The following is a 12,440-nucleotide window of genomic DNA, read 5'->3' as shown; positions in this document are numbered from 1 at the left end:
TAAATCCTTTTAATAATGAATGAGACGAGCCTCGACAAACAAAAAATGTAGAAGCTGCGGGGCCCTCTAAATGTATATATATTAAAAATACTTAGAATTCGGGACATGCCGTTTAGCAAATTTTACGGCCTTCCCCAAAATAACAATACGTTAGTTGCTTTAGGCGCGTCTTAACAAGTTATTTTCCTTAATTCGGGTGCACATTTATGTGACCCAAATCCAAATCTCAACCGAGTCGAGATATGTCAATAACCACGGGTGCATTGATGTAACGTGGTTCGATATATATTTTCACGACGTTGCAATTCTCGTAAAAAATAATAATAAAAGCGGTCAAGAGTTTAAAAATTGCACATAGGTTTAACATGTATAAAATCAGATAATCAAGCCAAATATAACAGTTGAGCAACCGTGCTAGAACCACGGAACTCGGGAATGCCTAACACTTTCTCCCGGGTTAACAGAATTCCTTATCCGGATTTTTGGTACGCAGACTGTAATATGGAGTCATTCTTTTCCTTGATTCGGGATTAAAATTGGTGACTTGGGACACCCTAAATCTCCCAAGTGGCGACTCTGAAATAAATAAACGAATCTCGTTTCGATTGTCCTTTAATTGGAAAAACTCCCTTGTACCCTCTCGGGTGCGGAAAAAGGAGGTGTGACAGCTCTGGCGACTCTGCTGGGGATTGCGGACCCAGAACCACTGGTTCAGGGTTCAAGAATTCGAGCTTAAAATAACTGTTATAGTTGGCTTTATTTATTATCTGATTTTTACATGATATATGCTTAATGTGCTAAATGATGCTTTTACCGCTTTAATATTATCTGAATTGTGTATATAAAACTGCTACGAAACCCTTCTTCTTTCTGAGTCTTCTAAATTTATGGTGTACACGTGCGCGTGGCCCACCTTTCTGTTAGAAGTCATACCAAATAAGACGAAGTTGGGACAAGTAACTAGGTCGGGCAGACTTTCGTGCTCCCGGTACGTTGCCCCCATTTCGGCTCAAGCTGTCCACTTGGGTAAGCCAGGGTTAGAACAATATGCCTCAGGTTTTTCACTTAGAATAACTCAGCTACATGCCGGATCCCTAGTAGGAACGTTTGTTTGCATCACGTGCATTTGACTTTGGAGGCTCAACACAGGGGTTGGGTCTGTCTAGGACAGGTGTACCAAAAATAAGAAGACCATCCTGATGCATCCTACTTGCTACTTGTGCATTCATTTGCCTCGAACATGCTTGCTGACCAGCTTAAATGAAATCATGGTGAGAACCGAGGAATAAAATGGATTGTTTTAAAAATTCCAAAAAAAAATAGTTTTAAATCTTGAAATAAAGGTATTTAATAAATAAAAAACTGAAAATGATTTTTAGTGTATATTTTCAAAATGAGTCTTGACTTTATTAAATTAAATTTTAGATACAAAATGAGCACCACACAAAACCCCCCATCCACGAATACAGAAGAGTTTTTATTTCAGCTTCAAATGTGGTGGTATGAATTAGGCGAAGATGGTCAAAAATGGGTCGTCAAGCATTTGGGAAATCTCACGGATATTATGAAAGTTAAACACCATGATGATCTGATTGCGGCGTTAGTAACTTTTTGGGACCCTGTTCACAATGTCTTTCGTTTCTCTGACTTCGAGCTTACTCCTACATTAGAGGAGATAGCTGGATATGCTGGTTTTGACGGAAGTTTAAGAAATCAAAGCCTGATATTCACAAAGTCTCCCTCGGTACATCGATTCTTCGGTCTTCTGAACATCAGCAGTCAAATCAGGAAAAGCAATGTCATCAATGGATGTTGTTCTTTCAACTTTTTGTATTCAAGGTTCGGAAAGTCAAATGGGTTCGAAATTCATGAGAAAGGCCTTACTAACAAGCAAAACAAAGACGCTTGGCAGATTCACCGTCGCTTTGCCTTCATGGTGGCTTTTCTAGGAATCATGGTCTTCCCAAACAAAGAGCGAACAATCGATGTTCGCACCGCGAAAGTTGTGCAAATCCTCACCACCAAAGAAAATCACACCCTTGTCCCCATCATCCTCTCAGACATTTATCGGGCTTTGACTTTATGTAAATCAGGAGCAAAAGTCTTCGAAGGATGCAAAATTTTGTTGCAAATGTGGGTGATTGAACATCTCCAACAACAGCCCAAGATCATACAGTATGGGCCAAGCAATGATAATTGCATCGAGAGTTATGAGGAAAGAATAAAAAATTATCAGGCTCCAGAAGGGATAGAAGCATGGGTATCTCATCTAAGGGCTTTAACGGCAAATCAAATTGAATGGACTTTGGGATGGCTCCCGATGGGGGAAGTGATACACATGTCAACCTCAAATAGTTATCTGCTACTATTGGGATTGAGAAGCATCCAGCCGTACGCGCCACTAAGAGTCCTAAGACAACTAGGGAGATATCAAGTAGTTCCTGATGATGAAGATTTAAGTATGCAAGTAATCGAATTACACCCAGAAGCCACTATTCCTGAGGCTCTACTTCAGCAGATGTGGAATGGATGTCGATACTTGAAAAGTGATACTCAAGTCCCAGACACTACAAAGGGTGAGATAAATCCTGGATATGCAAGGTGGTTTGAGAAACGGTCTCGCGTGGATGATGTACCAGAACCTGAGCTAAGAAGGTCAACCAAAAGACCCCATATTCAAAACTTTAATGATAAAATTCAAGAGCAGTTGATCTGGGGAGAAAAAGAAAAAGGGTACAAAGCAACTATCCATGCCCTAAAGGAAAATCTAAGGAACCTCAGTCTGGAGAAAGATTTGCAAGCACAAGAAGCTGAAGGCGAGAAGAAGAGTCTAGCTTGTGAGAATGAAAATCTTCATGCTCGATTTCAGAGAATGAAAAAGGCTTCTGAAACGCCAATGAGGAATTGGAAGGATCAAAAAACCATCGCCAATCTTTTTGAAAGAATGCAAGATTATGATTCCGTTCTTGCTGCAAACGAAAGGGCGTTGAGCAAAGCAAAAGAAAGGATCCAACAATTAAACGAAGAAGCCAGATCTAATAAGGAACGCCAAGATAGGCAATCCGAGAAAGACAGGGCACAATTCAAGAAGGAAAAAGACCATTGGATATGATCAGAAGACCAACTTCGTGCACAACTAGAAGAGGCAAGAAGGTACAACAGAGAGCATCAACAAGCGGACGTTGACAGAGAAAGAGCGCAGGCAAGATTAGAGCAGGCCAGACTCTGAGCTCTATTAGAGTCAGCCCTAGATCGTGAAGACCGTGTCAGAGATATAGCCACCACTCGCCAGCAGCAATTGCAGAATCAAGGCCAACGTTTCCAAGATTTCAGGGCACAGATCCACGACCTGGCGGTCTACACCTCTCAAAGTTATGTAAACTGCCAAGGAATGGATTATGAAAGGTTTACAGAGCATACACCCACTTTTGCCCGTCATCTAGCGATGGAGTTGGAAAAGATGTATCGTACGCTGGGAGGTCATCCAGGTCAAGCCCCACCTTGAGCAAATGATCTAATAATTTACAACACAAGTGGAAAGTGGGGCACGTTGTGAGATGTTAAGAATTGTATCTTTTTATTTTTATTTAAGTGTGTGTATTTCAAGCCATTTTCTTACAAAGTTTTCAAATGTAATGTCTGTTCATCTTTGTATAATGAATAAAAATGTTAGCCTCATGGCAGAACTACGCCTGGTCTGATTCGCGCGGGGACATGATACGTAGGCAATCTCCATAAGATTCGACCGCTTTTAATAAAGAAAGAAAAGAAAATACAAAATAAAATAAAACACAGGGTTTCCCAAAGTACTTTAAAAAACGGACAAATGAGCAAGCCGGGATGACGCATGTTGTTTGAAGCGAAGCATGTAGAAACGGTTAACTGCCTAGGAGCATTGCATCCTCTATGTGTTATGATCAAATATGTTAAGCTCTAACACTAACAAAGTTTGTTGTTGTCTGAATCCAGACAAGTTAGTTGTTAAAGAACTCTGGCAACACACTCCTATCAAACCAGATCCAAAGGACCGGTAGCAACAAACATGACTACTTCAGAGAATAGTAATGAGGAAGAAAGGCCGATGAGCCAGTTGTTAAAAGAAGCGATGGAAAAGATTGAAAGGATGGGACTAGAGATAAATGCAATGCAGCTAGCCTTAGCCAAAACACAAAAGAGCCCTGAAACACTGGGGTACATGCCGGAATACCCTCACTCCGACCCTTCAACAAGCCTTCCGAATCCCCGTTATCATCAAGAAAGAAGCCCTCATGATTCCCAAGCTCCACCACCCCATCAACCTCTCCCAACGCCAAATATTCCCACTTTTGTGGGACCCACATCAGCCACCCTGCAAAGAACGACCAGTGAGTCATTGTTTCAGGCTCACGATATGCAATACTATCCCCCTGAGCCTACATTCCATGCCCTCGAACCACAGGCCTACAATCCACACTTGGAGGTACCGGCAGAGATTGAAAAGCCGGTTAAAGCCATTGAACAGGATGAGGTATTGAGAAAGTTCAAAAGTCTGGAGCAGTCCTTCAGGAACCTGCACGGTTTGGGCAACCAGGTCAGCGTAGCATACAAAGATCTGTGCCCTTTCCCAGACTTCCAACTCCCGGCTGGGTTCAAGATGCCTAAGTTTGATTTATATGAATGGCACGGTGATCCCATGGCACATTTGCGGGGATTCTGTAGCAAAATGAGAGGGGCAGGCGGCAAAGACGAGCTGCTAATAGCTTATTTCGGTCAAAGTCTGAGCGGATCTGCACTAGAATGGTATACCAGGCAGGATTCCAGTAGATGGTACACTTGGGATGATCTGGCACAGGCTTTCGCGGGTCATTTCCAATACAATCTCGAGATAGTTCCTGACCGTCTCACATTATTGAGAACTGGGAAGAAACCCGGGGAAAGTTTTCGCGAGTTCGGGTTCCGCTGGAGAGAGCAAGCAGCTAGAGTCGATCCTCCCATGAGAGAGGGAGAGATGGTGGACTATTTCTTACAAACACTGGATCCAACCTACTTTGGTCACTTGGTGACAACGGTTGGAAAATCCTTCAACGAGGTGGTGAAGATAGGGGTCATGATAGAAGAAGGTCTGAGGTCTGACAAAATCCTGAACTACTCGGCACTCAAGGGAACGACCCAGGCTATTCAGAATGGCACGGGAGGTGCGCTGAGAAGAAAGAAAGAAGAAGTTGCCACGATCGAGACAGGCAGTTGGTCCGGGTCTGGCAGGCCACATTACAACCAACCCCGACCTCACAGGACAAATTACCCATACAACCCACCACATCACTACTATCCACCCAAGAACCGCATTTCACCGTCCATCAAGCCCAGACATACGCCCAACCTCTGGTTCGTCCACAATGGCGTGCGCTGGCTTACCACAACACATACCCAGCTCCACATAATACTTACCCACCACCACAAAATACCTACCCTCCGCCCAGAGCATACAGGAACCCTCCAGGGACAGGTTTTCGAGGGAGTCAAGCAGCTAAAAATGATAGGCTATAGAAACATAGAGCCTTTACTGAGCTGGGAGAGTCCTATACCGCAGTATTCCACAAATTGAGATGGTTGGGTTTGGTAAGTCCTGTCGAACCCCGAGAGCAAAAACCCCCGCCTCAAAATGTGAACAGGATGATAAGTTGTGAATATTGCTCAGGGATGCTGGGACATGAAACTGAAAAATGTTGGAGGTTGAAGCAGGCGATACAAGACCTCATTGACACTAACAAAATTGAGGTCCAGACACCGGAGGCTCCTAACATCAATCAGAACCACTGCCAGCGCACCACGAGACACATATGATCGAGTTGGTGTACGAGGGAGGAGAGTTGAGAAAGCCCTCGCAAACAGTGATGATGATCCAGGCCGCTCCGAAAGAAGGATCCACCAGTGGAGGAGTGGGGGTACAGTCGCAGGGAGAAGGCGTCAAGCCAGTAGTAATATTGGGAAAGAGCCCGTCCGCCAAGACAAGCAAACCTGAGCCAAACCAGTTGGGGACTAAGCCCACACCCGCCGTTGTGCTGAAGGGGGTATATAGAGATCTGGTCACCATAAAGCCCGTAGTCCAGATGCCAATGATTGATAGCAAGGCTGTTCCTTGGAAATACGAGAAGGCAGTAGTGATGTACAAAGGAAAACAGGTGGAGGAAGTTAGTTGCGAAGCGCAAGGGTTGACTCCATCAGGTCGGTGTTTTGCTCCGGTGGAGTTAAGAAGAACCAACCCAACTGCAACCAAGAAATCTGTATCTGAAGAAGAGGCTGAGGAGTTCCTGAGAAAGATGAAGGTACAGGACTACTCCGTGGTCGAACAGCTGAGGAAAACACCGGCCCAGATCTCGCTGCTGTCATTACTGATCCATTCTGAGGAGCATCGTTAGACCCTGATGAAGATATTGAACGAAGCTCATGTTCCCCATGAGATTTCTGTAAACCACCTAGAAACCATTGCAAATAAGATTTTTGAGGTGAACACGGTAACATTCTCAGACGATGATCTGCCGGTGGAAGGTATGGAGCATAATAAAGCTCTCTACCTAACGGTCAAATGTGAAAACTCGGTAGTTACTCGGGTATTGGTGGATAACGGTTCAAGTTCCAATATCTGCCCATTATCCACTTTGAACCAGTTAAAGATCGACCACGGAAAGATCCGCAAGAATAGCATCTGTGTCCGTGGATTTGGCGGAAACGGAACAGCCACTATAGGGGATGTTGTACTTGAATTGACCATCGGTCCAGTCCTGTTCACCATGGAGTTCCAGGTGCTAGACGCCACAGTATCTTATAACTTTCTATTAGGACGGTCGTGGATTCATGCAGCCAAAGCAGTGCCCTCCACCCTACATGAGATGGTGAAGTTCAAGTGGGAAAGACAAGAGGTCGCGCTATACGGCGAGGACACGGCGTGCACCATGGGTGGCGCCATTGTACCTTTCATATAGACCGATAATGACAAAGGTCCCTAGGTCTACCAGATCTTCGATACAGTGTCGGCAAACAAAATTTCTGAAGGAGAAATCATCCTGCACCCTAGGGTAGCTGCCGCGACAGTCATGATGGTTTAGGAAATGCTGGGTAACGGATTCGTGCCGGGAAAGGGCCTGGGAATCGAGCTTCAAGGGATTGTCCAACCTGTTTCCCTGCCTAAAACTCTGGAAACTTTTGGATTGGGGTTCAAACCAACCGCAACAGATGTAAAGCAAGCGCGGAAAATGAAGAAGAAAGTCTGGTATCTTCCCAACCCCGTGCCACGTCTCTCAAGATCTTTTGTCAGAGCAAGCGCCAAAGGGCCACCGGTCCCAAAGATTCTAAGACCATTGATTGGTATAGACGGGGACCTGAATCAGAGTTTCGAGAGGCTATTCGCTGATGTCAGTGTGGTAAAAGCTGGAGAAGGTTCCAGCAGAACAGAGATACAGTTTGTGGGGACTGAGGCCAAAACCAACAATTGGACAGTTACTCCTCTTCCTGTCCGAGGGGAGTCTTGGTAGTAGGCTTTGATTTATGTTTTGTTTGTTTTGTTTTGTTCGGATTATTCTAGGGTGTAATCCAAATTTTACTTTTTGTTTTGTAAAAGTATGAACCCTTTTATCCTGCAAGTTTAATAAAGTTCTCTTCTTTTATCCCATTTTAATTTTGTTTTGTTCTTGTGCTTTCTGAACAGTTCTCTTTTTACTGGTTCTAATGACATGGCATGCACAACGGATCTTCGACCTAGTCTAATAAATCAATCTGAATCCGACTCAATGATGCAAGAGGTCGTTTGTGACGATGAATCTGAATATGACGAAGATAAAGTCTTCGAAGAGATAAACTGAGAACTGTGCCAATTTGAAGAAAAACCCAAGCCTAACCTAAATGACACTTAGGCTGTGAATCTAGGAGACGCTGATAATGTCCGAGAAATCAAAATCAGCATCCATATTAAGCCGAATGTCAGGGAAGAATTGATCAAAACCCTCGTGGAATTCAAAGATGTTTTTGCATGGTCATATGACAATATGCCGGGATTAAGCACCAATTTAGTGGTTCACAAATTACCCACTGACCCGGCATACCCTCCTGTCAAGCAAAAGTTAAGGAAATTTAAAACAGAAATGAGTGTAAAGATCAAAGAAGAGGTGATTAAACAGTTGCAGGCGAAGGTCATTCGGGTCACTCGATATCCCGAGTGGTTGGCCAATGTGGTACCAGTTCCAAAGAAGGATGGAAAAATCAGGATGTGCGTCGACTACCGCAATCTCAACAAAGCAAGTCCCAAGGACAATTTTCCATTGCCCAACATCCATATCTTGATCGATAATTGCGCTGGGCGCGAGATTGGATCCTTTGTGGATTGCTATGCGGGATATCATCAGATCCTAATGGACGAGGAGGATGCGGAAAAGACAGCATTTATTACGCCATGGGGAACTTACTGCTATCGGGTAATGCCGTTCGGATTGAAGAACACCGGGGCAACGTACATGCGAGCAATGACTGCTGTGTTTCACGATATGATACACAAAGAAGTTGAGGTGTACGTAGATGATGTGATCATAAAGTCTTGGCATCAGGAAGATCATGTAGCAGACCTAAGGAGATTTTTCCAAAGACTCCGAAGGTATGATATCAAGCTCAACCCGGCCAAATGCACATTCGGGGTTCCATTAGGAAAGCTGCTAGGATTCATCGTCAGTCGACGGGGGATTGAGTTAGACCCATCCAAAATTGAATCCATCCGAGATTTGCCACCGCCAAAGAACAAAACAGAGGTAATAAGTTTGCTGGGTAGACTCAATTACATCAGTAGGTTCATCGCTCAACTCACAGCAACTTGTGAGCCCATATTTCGGCTGCTGAAAAAGGATGCTGCGGTAAGTTGGACGGCAGAGTGTCAAGAGGCTTTCGACCTAATCAAAGGGTATCTGTCTAATCCACCCGTATTGGTCCCGCCTAAGCCAGGGAAGCCCTTAATTCTTTATCTGACGGTCCTGGAAAATTCATTTGGTTGTGTGCTGGGGCAACATGATGACACAGGAAGGAAGGAGCAGACCATCTACTACCTTAGCAAGAAATTCACAGTATACGAGGTCAAGTACACTCAACTTGAGAAAACATGTTGCGCCATAACTTGGGTAGCTCAGAAGTTGAAACACTACCTGTCATCGTATACTACTTATCTCATATCCCGTTTGGACCCATTGAAATATATCTTTCAGAAACCTATGCCCACAGGGAGGTTGGCAAAATGGCAAATTCTGCTCATAGAGTTCAATATCGTCTATGTGACGAGGACGGCCATGAAAGCCCAGGCGTTGGCTGACCATTTGGTAGAGAATCCAGTTGATGAAAAATATGAGCCTTTAAGAACGTATTTTCCCGACGAAGAGGTAATGCATACAAATGAGCTGGAGTTACCCGAGGAACCAGGTTGGAAGCTTTTCTTCGATGGAGCTGCAAACGCGAAAGGGGTTGGAATAGGAGCAGTACTCATTTCTGAAACAGGACGCCATTATCCTGTTACGGCTCAACTACGCTTCTATTGCACCAACAATATGGCCGAGTATGAAGCTTGCATTTTGGGTCTGCGATTGGCTGCGGACATGGATGTCCAAGACGTCTTGGTCTTGGGAGACTCGGACCTCTTGGTACATCAGATTCAGGGTGAATGGGAAACGCGGGATCTAAAGCTCATACCATATCGACAATGCTTGCATGATCTGAGCAAGCGATTTCGATCGGTGAAGTTCAAACATATCCCGAGAGTTCATAACGAGGTTGCGGATGCATTGGCCACCTTAGCATCAATGTTGCACCACCCTGACAAAATGTATGTTGATCCTCTGCACATCCAGGTCCGTGATCAGCACGCTTTATGCAACGCCGTAGAAGAGGAACCAGATGGCGAGCCCTGGTTTCATGATATCAAGGAATACCTCAGAATGGGGATATATCCGGAACAGGCCACTGGAGACCAAAAAAGAGCCCTTCGGCATTTGTCAAATGGTTTCTTCCTCAGCGCAGGAGTTTTGTACAAAAGAACCCCGGATTTGGGATTGTTGAGATGCATAGATGCCGGTCAAGCCACGACAGTTATGGCAGAGGTACACGCTGGAGTTTGCGGGCCACATATGAGGCTAAAACCATTGACTACTTCACCAAATGGGTTGAGGCTAAAACCTTCAAGTCGGTAACTAAAAAGGCGGTGGTGGATTTTGTGCACTCCCATATCATCTGCAGATTTGGGATCCCAAAAGTAATCATCACGGATAACGGTGCGAATCTTAACAACAACCTGATGAGAGAGGTATGCCAACAATTCAAGATTACACACCGCAATTCCACCCCATATCGTCCCAAGGCGAATGGAGCGGTTGAAGCAGCCAATAAAAACATCAAGAAGATACTGCGAAAGATGGTGGAAAGATCTAGACAATGGCACGAGAGGTTATCCTTTGCTCTATTGGGTTATCGCACTACCATCCGGACCTCCACAGGTGCAACTCCTTATTTGCTGGTGTACGGCACTGAGGCCGTAATACCAGCAGAGGTCGAAATTCCATCCCTCCGGATTGTCGCTGAAGCCGAGATTGATGATAATGAATGGTCAGAGCTCGATTGGAACAGTTGAGCTTGATAGATGAGAAAAGATTTGCAGCAGTGTGCCATGGTCAGCTGTATCAGAAGAGAATGGCGAGAACATACAATAAGAGGGTACGCCCCAGGAAGTTTGAAGTAGGGCAGCAGGTGTTAAAGAAGATCCTCCCGCATCAGGTCGAGGCAAAAGGCAAGTTCGCCCCAAATTGGCAAGGGCCTTATATTGTGACCAGAGTGTTGTCCAACGGTGCTTTGTGTTTGACAGATATCGAGGGGAGATGTGTCGACATGGCTATCAATTCTGATGCAGTCAAGAGATATTATGCGTAATTTCTTTAATTATGGCAATTATCGGTTCGTTTGTTTGTACTGGTGCTTATTGGATAACGAAATGACAGAGGCAGTTCTTTCTTCTATCCAAACACTTTTAACCCTTGTTTCCCCCTTTTGAGCCTTAAGTTATTCTTTCATCCCCTCTTTTGTGTCTTAGTTTAAATAGGCGCCCACCTGTATAACGAGAGGAATAATTTTCATGTCTTAGTTTAAATAGGCGCCCACATGTATAACGAGAGGAATAATTTTCATGTCTTAGTTTAAATAGGCGCCCACCTGTATAACGAGAGGAATACTTTTCAGTTTTAGTTTAAATAGGCGCCCACCTGTATAACGAGAGGAATAATTTTCATGTCTTAGTTTAAATAGGCGCCCACCTATATAACGAGAGGAATAGTTTTCATGTCTTAGTTTAAATAGGCGCCCACCTGTATAACGAGAGGAATAATTTTCATGTCTTAGTTTAAATAGGCGCCCACCTGCATAACGAGAGGAATACTTTTCAGTTTTAGTTTAAATAGGCGCCCACCTGTATAATGAGAGGAATAATTTTCATGTCTTAGTTTAAATAGGTGCCCACCTGTATAACGAGAGGAATACTTTTCAGTTTTAGTTTAAATAGGCGCCCACCTGTATAACAAGAGGAATAATTTTCATGTCTTAGTTTAAATAGGCGCCCACCTGTATAACGAGAGGAATAATTTTCATGTCTTAGTTTAAATAGGCGCCCACCTGTATAACGAGAGGAATAATTTTCATGTCTTAGTTTAAATAGGCGCCCACCTGTATAACGAGAGGAATAGTTTTCATGTCTTAGTTTAAATAGGCGCCCACCTGTATAACGAGAGGAATAATTTTTATGTCTTAGTTTAAATAGCCGCCCACCTGTATAACGAGAGGAATACTTTTCAGTTTTAGTTTAAATAGGCGCCCACCTGTATAACGAGAGGAATAATTTTCATGTCTTAGTTTAAATAGGCGCCCACCTGTATAATGAGAGGAATAATTTTCATATCTTAGTTTAAATAGGCGCCCACCTGTATAACGAGAGGAATATTTTCATGTCTTAGTTTAAATAGACGTCCACCTGTATAACGAGAGGAATAATTTTCATGTCTTAGTTTAAATAGGCGCCCACCTGTATAACGAGAGGAATAATTTTCATGTCTTAGTTTAAATAGGCGCCCACCTGTATAACGAGAGGAAAAATTTTCAGTCTTAGTTTAAATAGGCGCCCAACTGTATAACGAGAGGAATAATTTTCATATCTTAGTTTAAATAGGCGCCCACCTGTATAACGAGAGGAATACTTTTCATGTTTTAAGTTTAATATTTTAGATTTTGAGAGCAGTAACCCCACCGGAAGGCCGAAGGTTACAGCAGGAATATCCAGCAGCAAACAACAAAAATCCCCCGCACCGGGAAGCAGAAGGTCGCAAACTCAGGCGCACGAGTCAGAAGGACGCATTTTGAAAGAAGCGGCTTGTGAACATTAGACCATGCCCAGC

This window comes from Nicotiana tabacum, chromosome 5 (genome assembly GCF_000715075.1).
Source record: "Nicotiana tabacum cultivar K326 chromosome 5, ASM71507v2, whole genome shotgun sequence".
In the NCBI taxonomy this organism is placed as follows: Eukaryota; Viridiplantae; Streptophyta; class Magnoliopsida; order Solanales; family Solanaceae; genus Nicotiana; species Nicotiana tabacum.
This window is presented reverse-complemented; position numbering follows the sequence as displayed.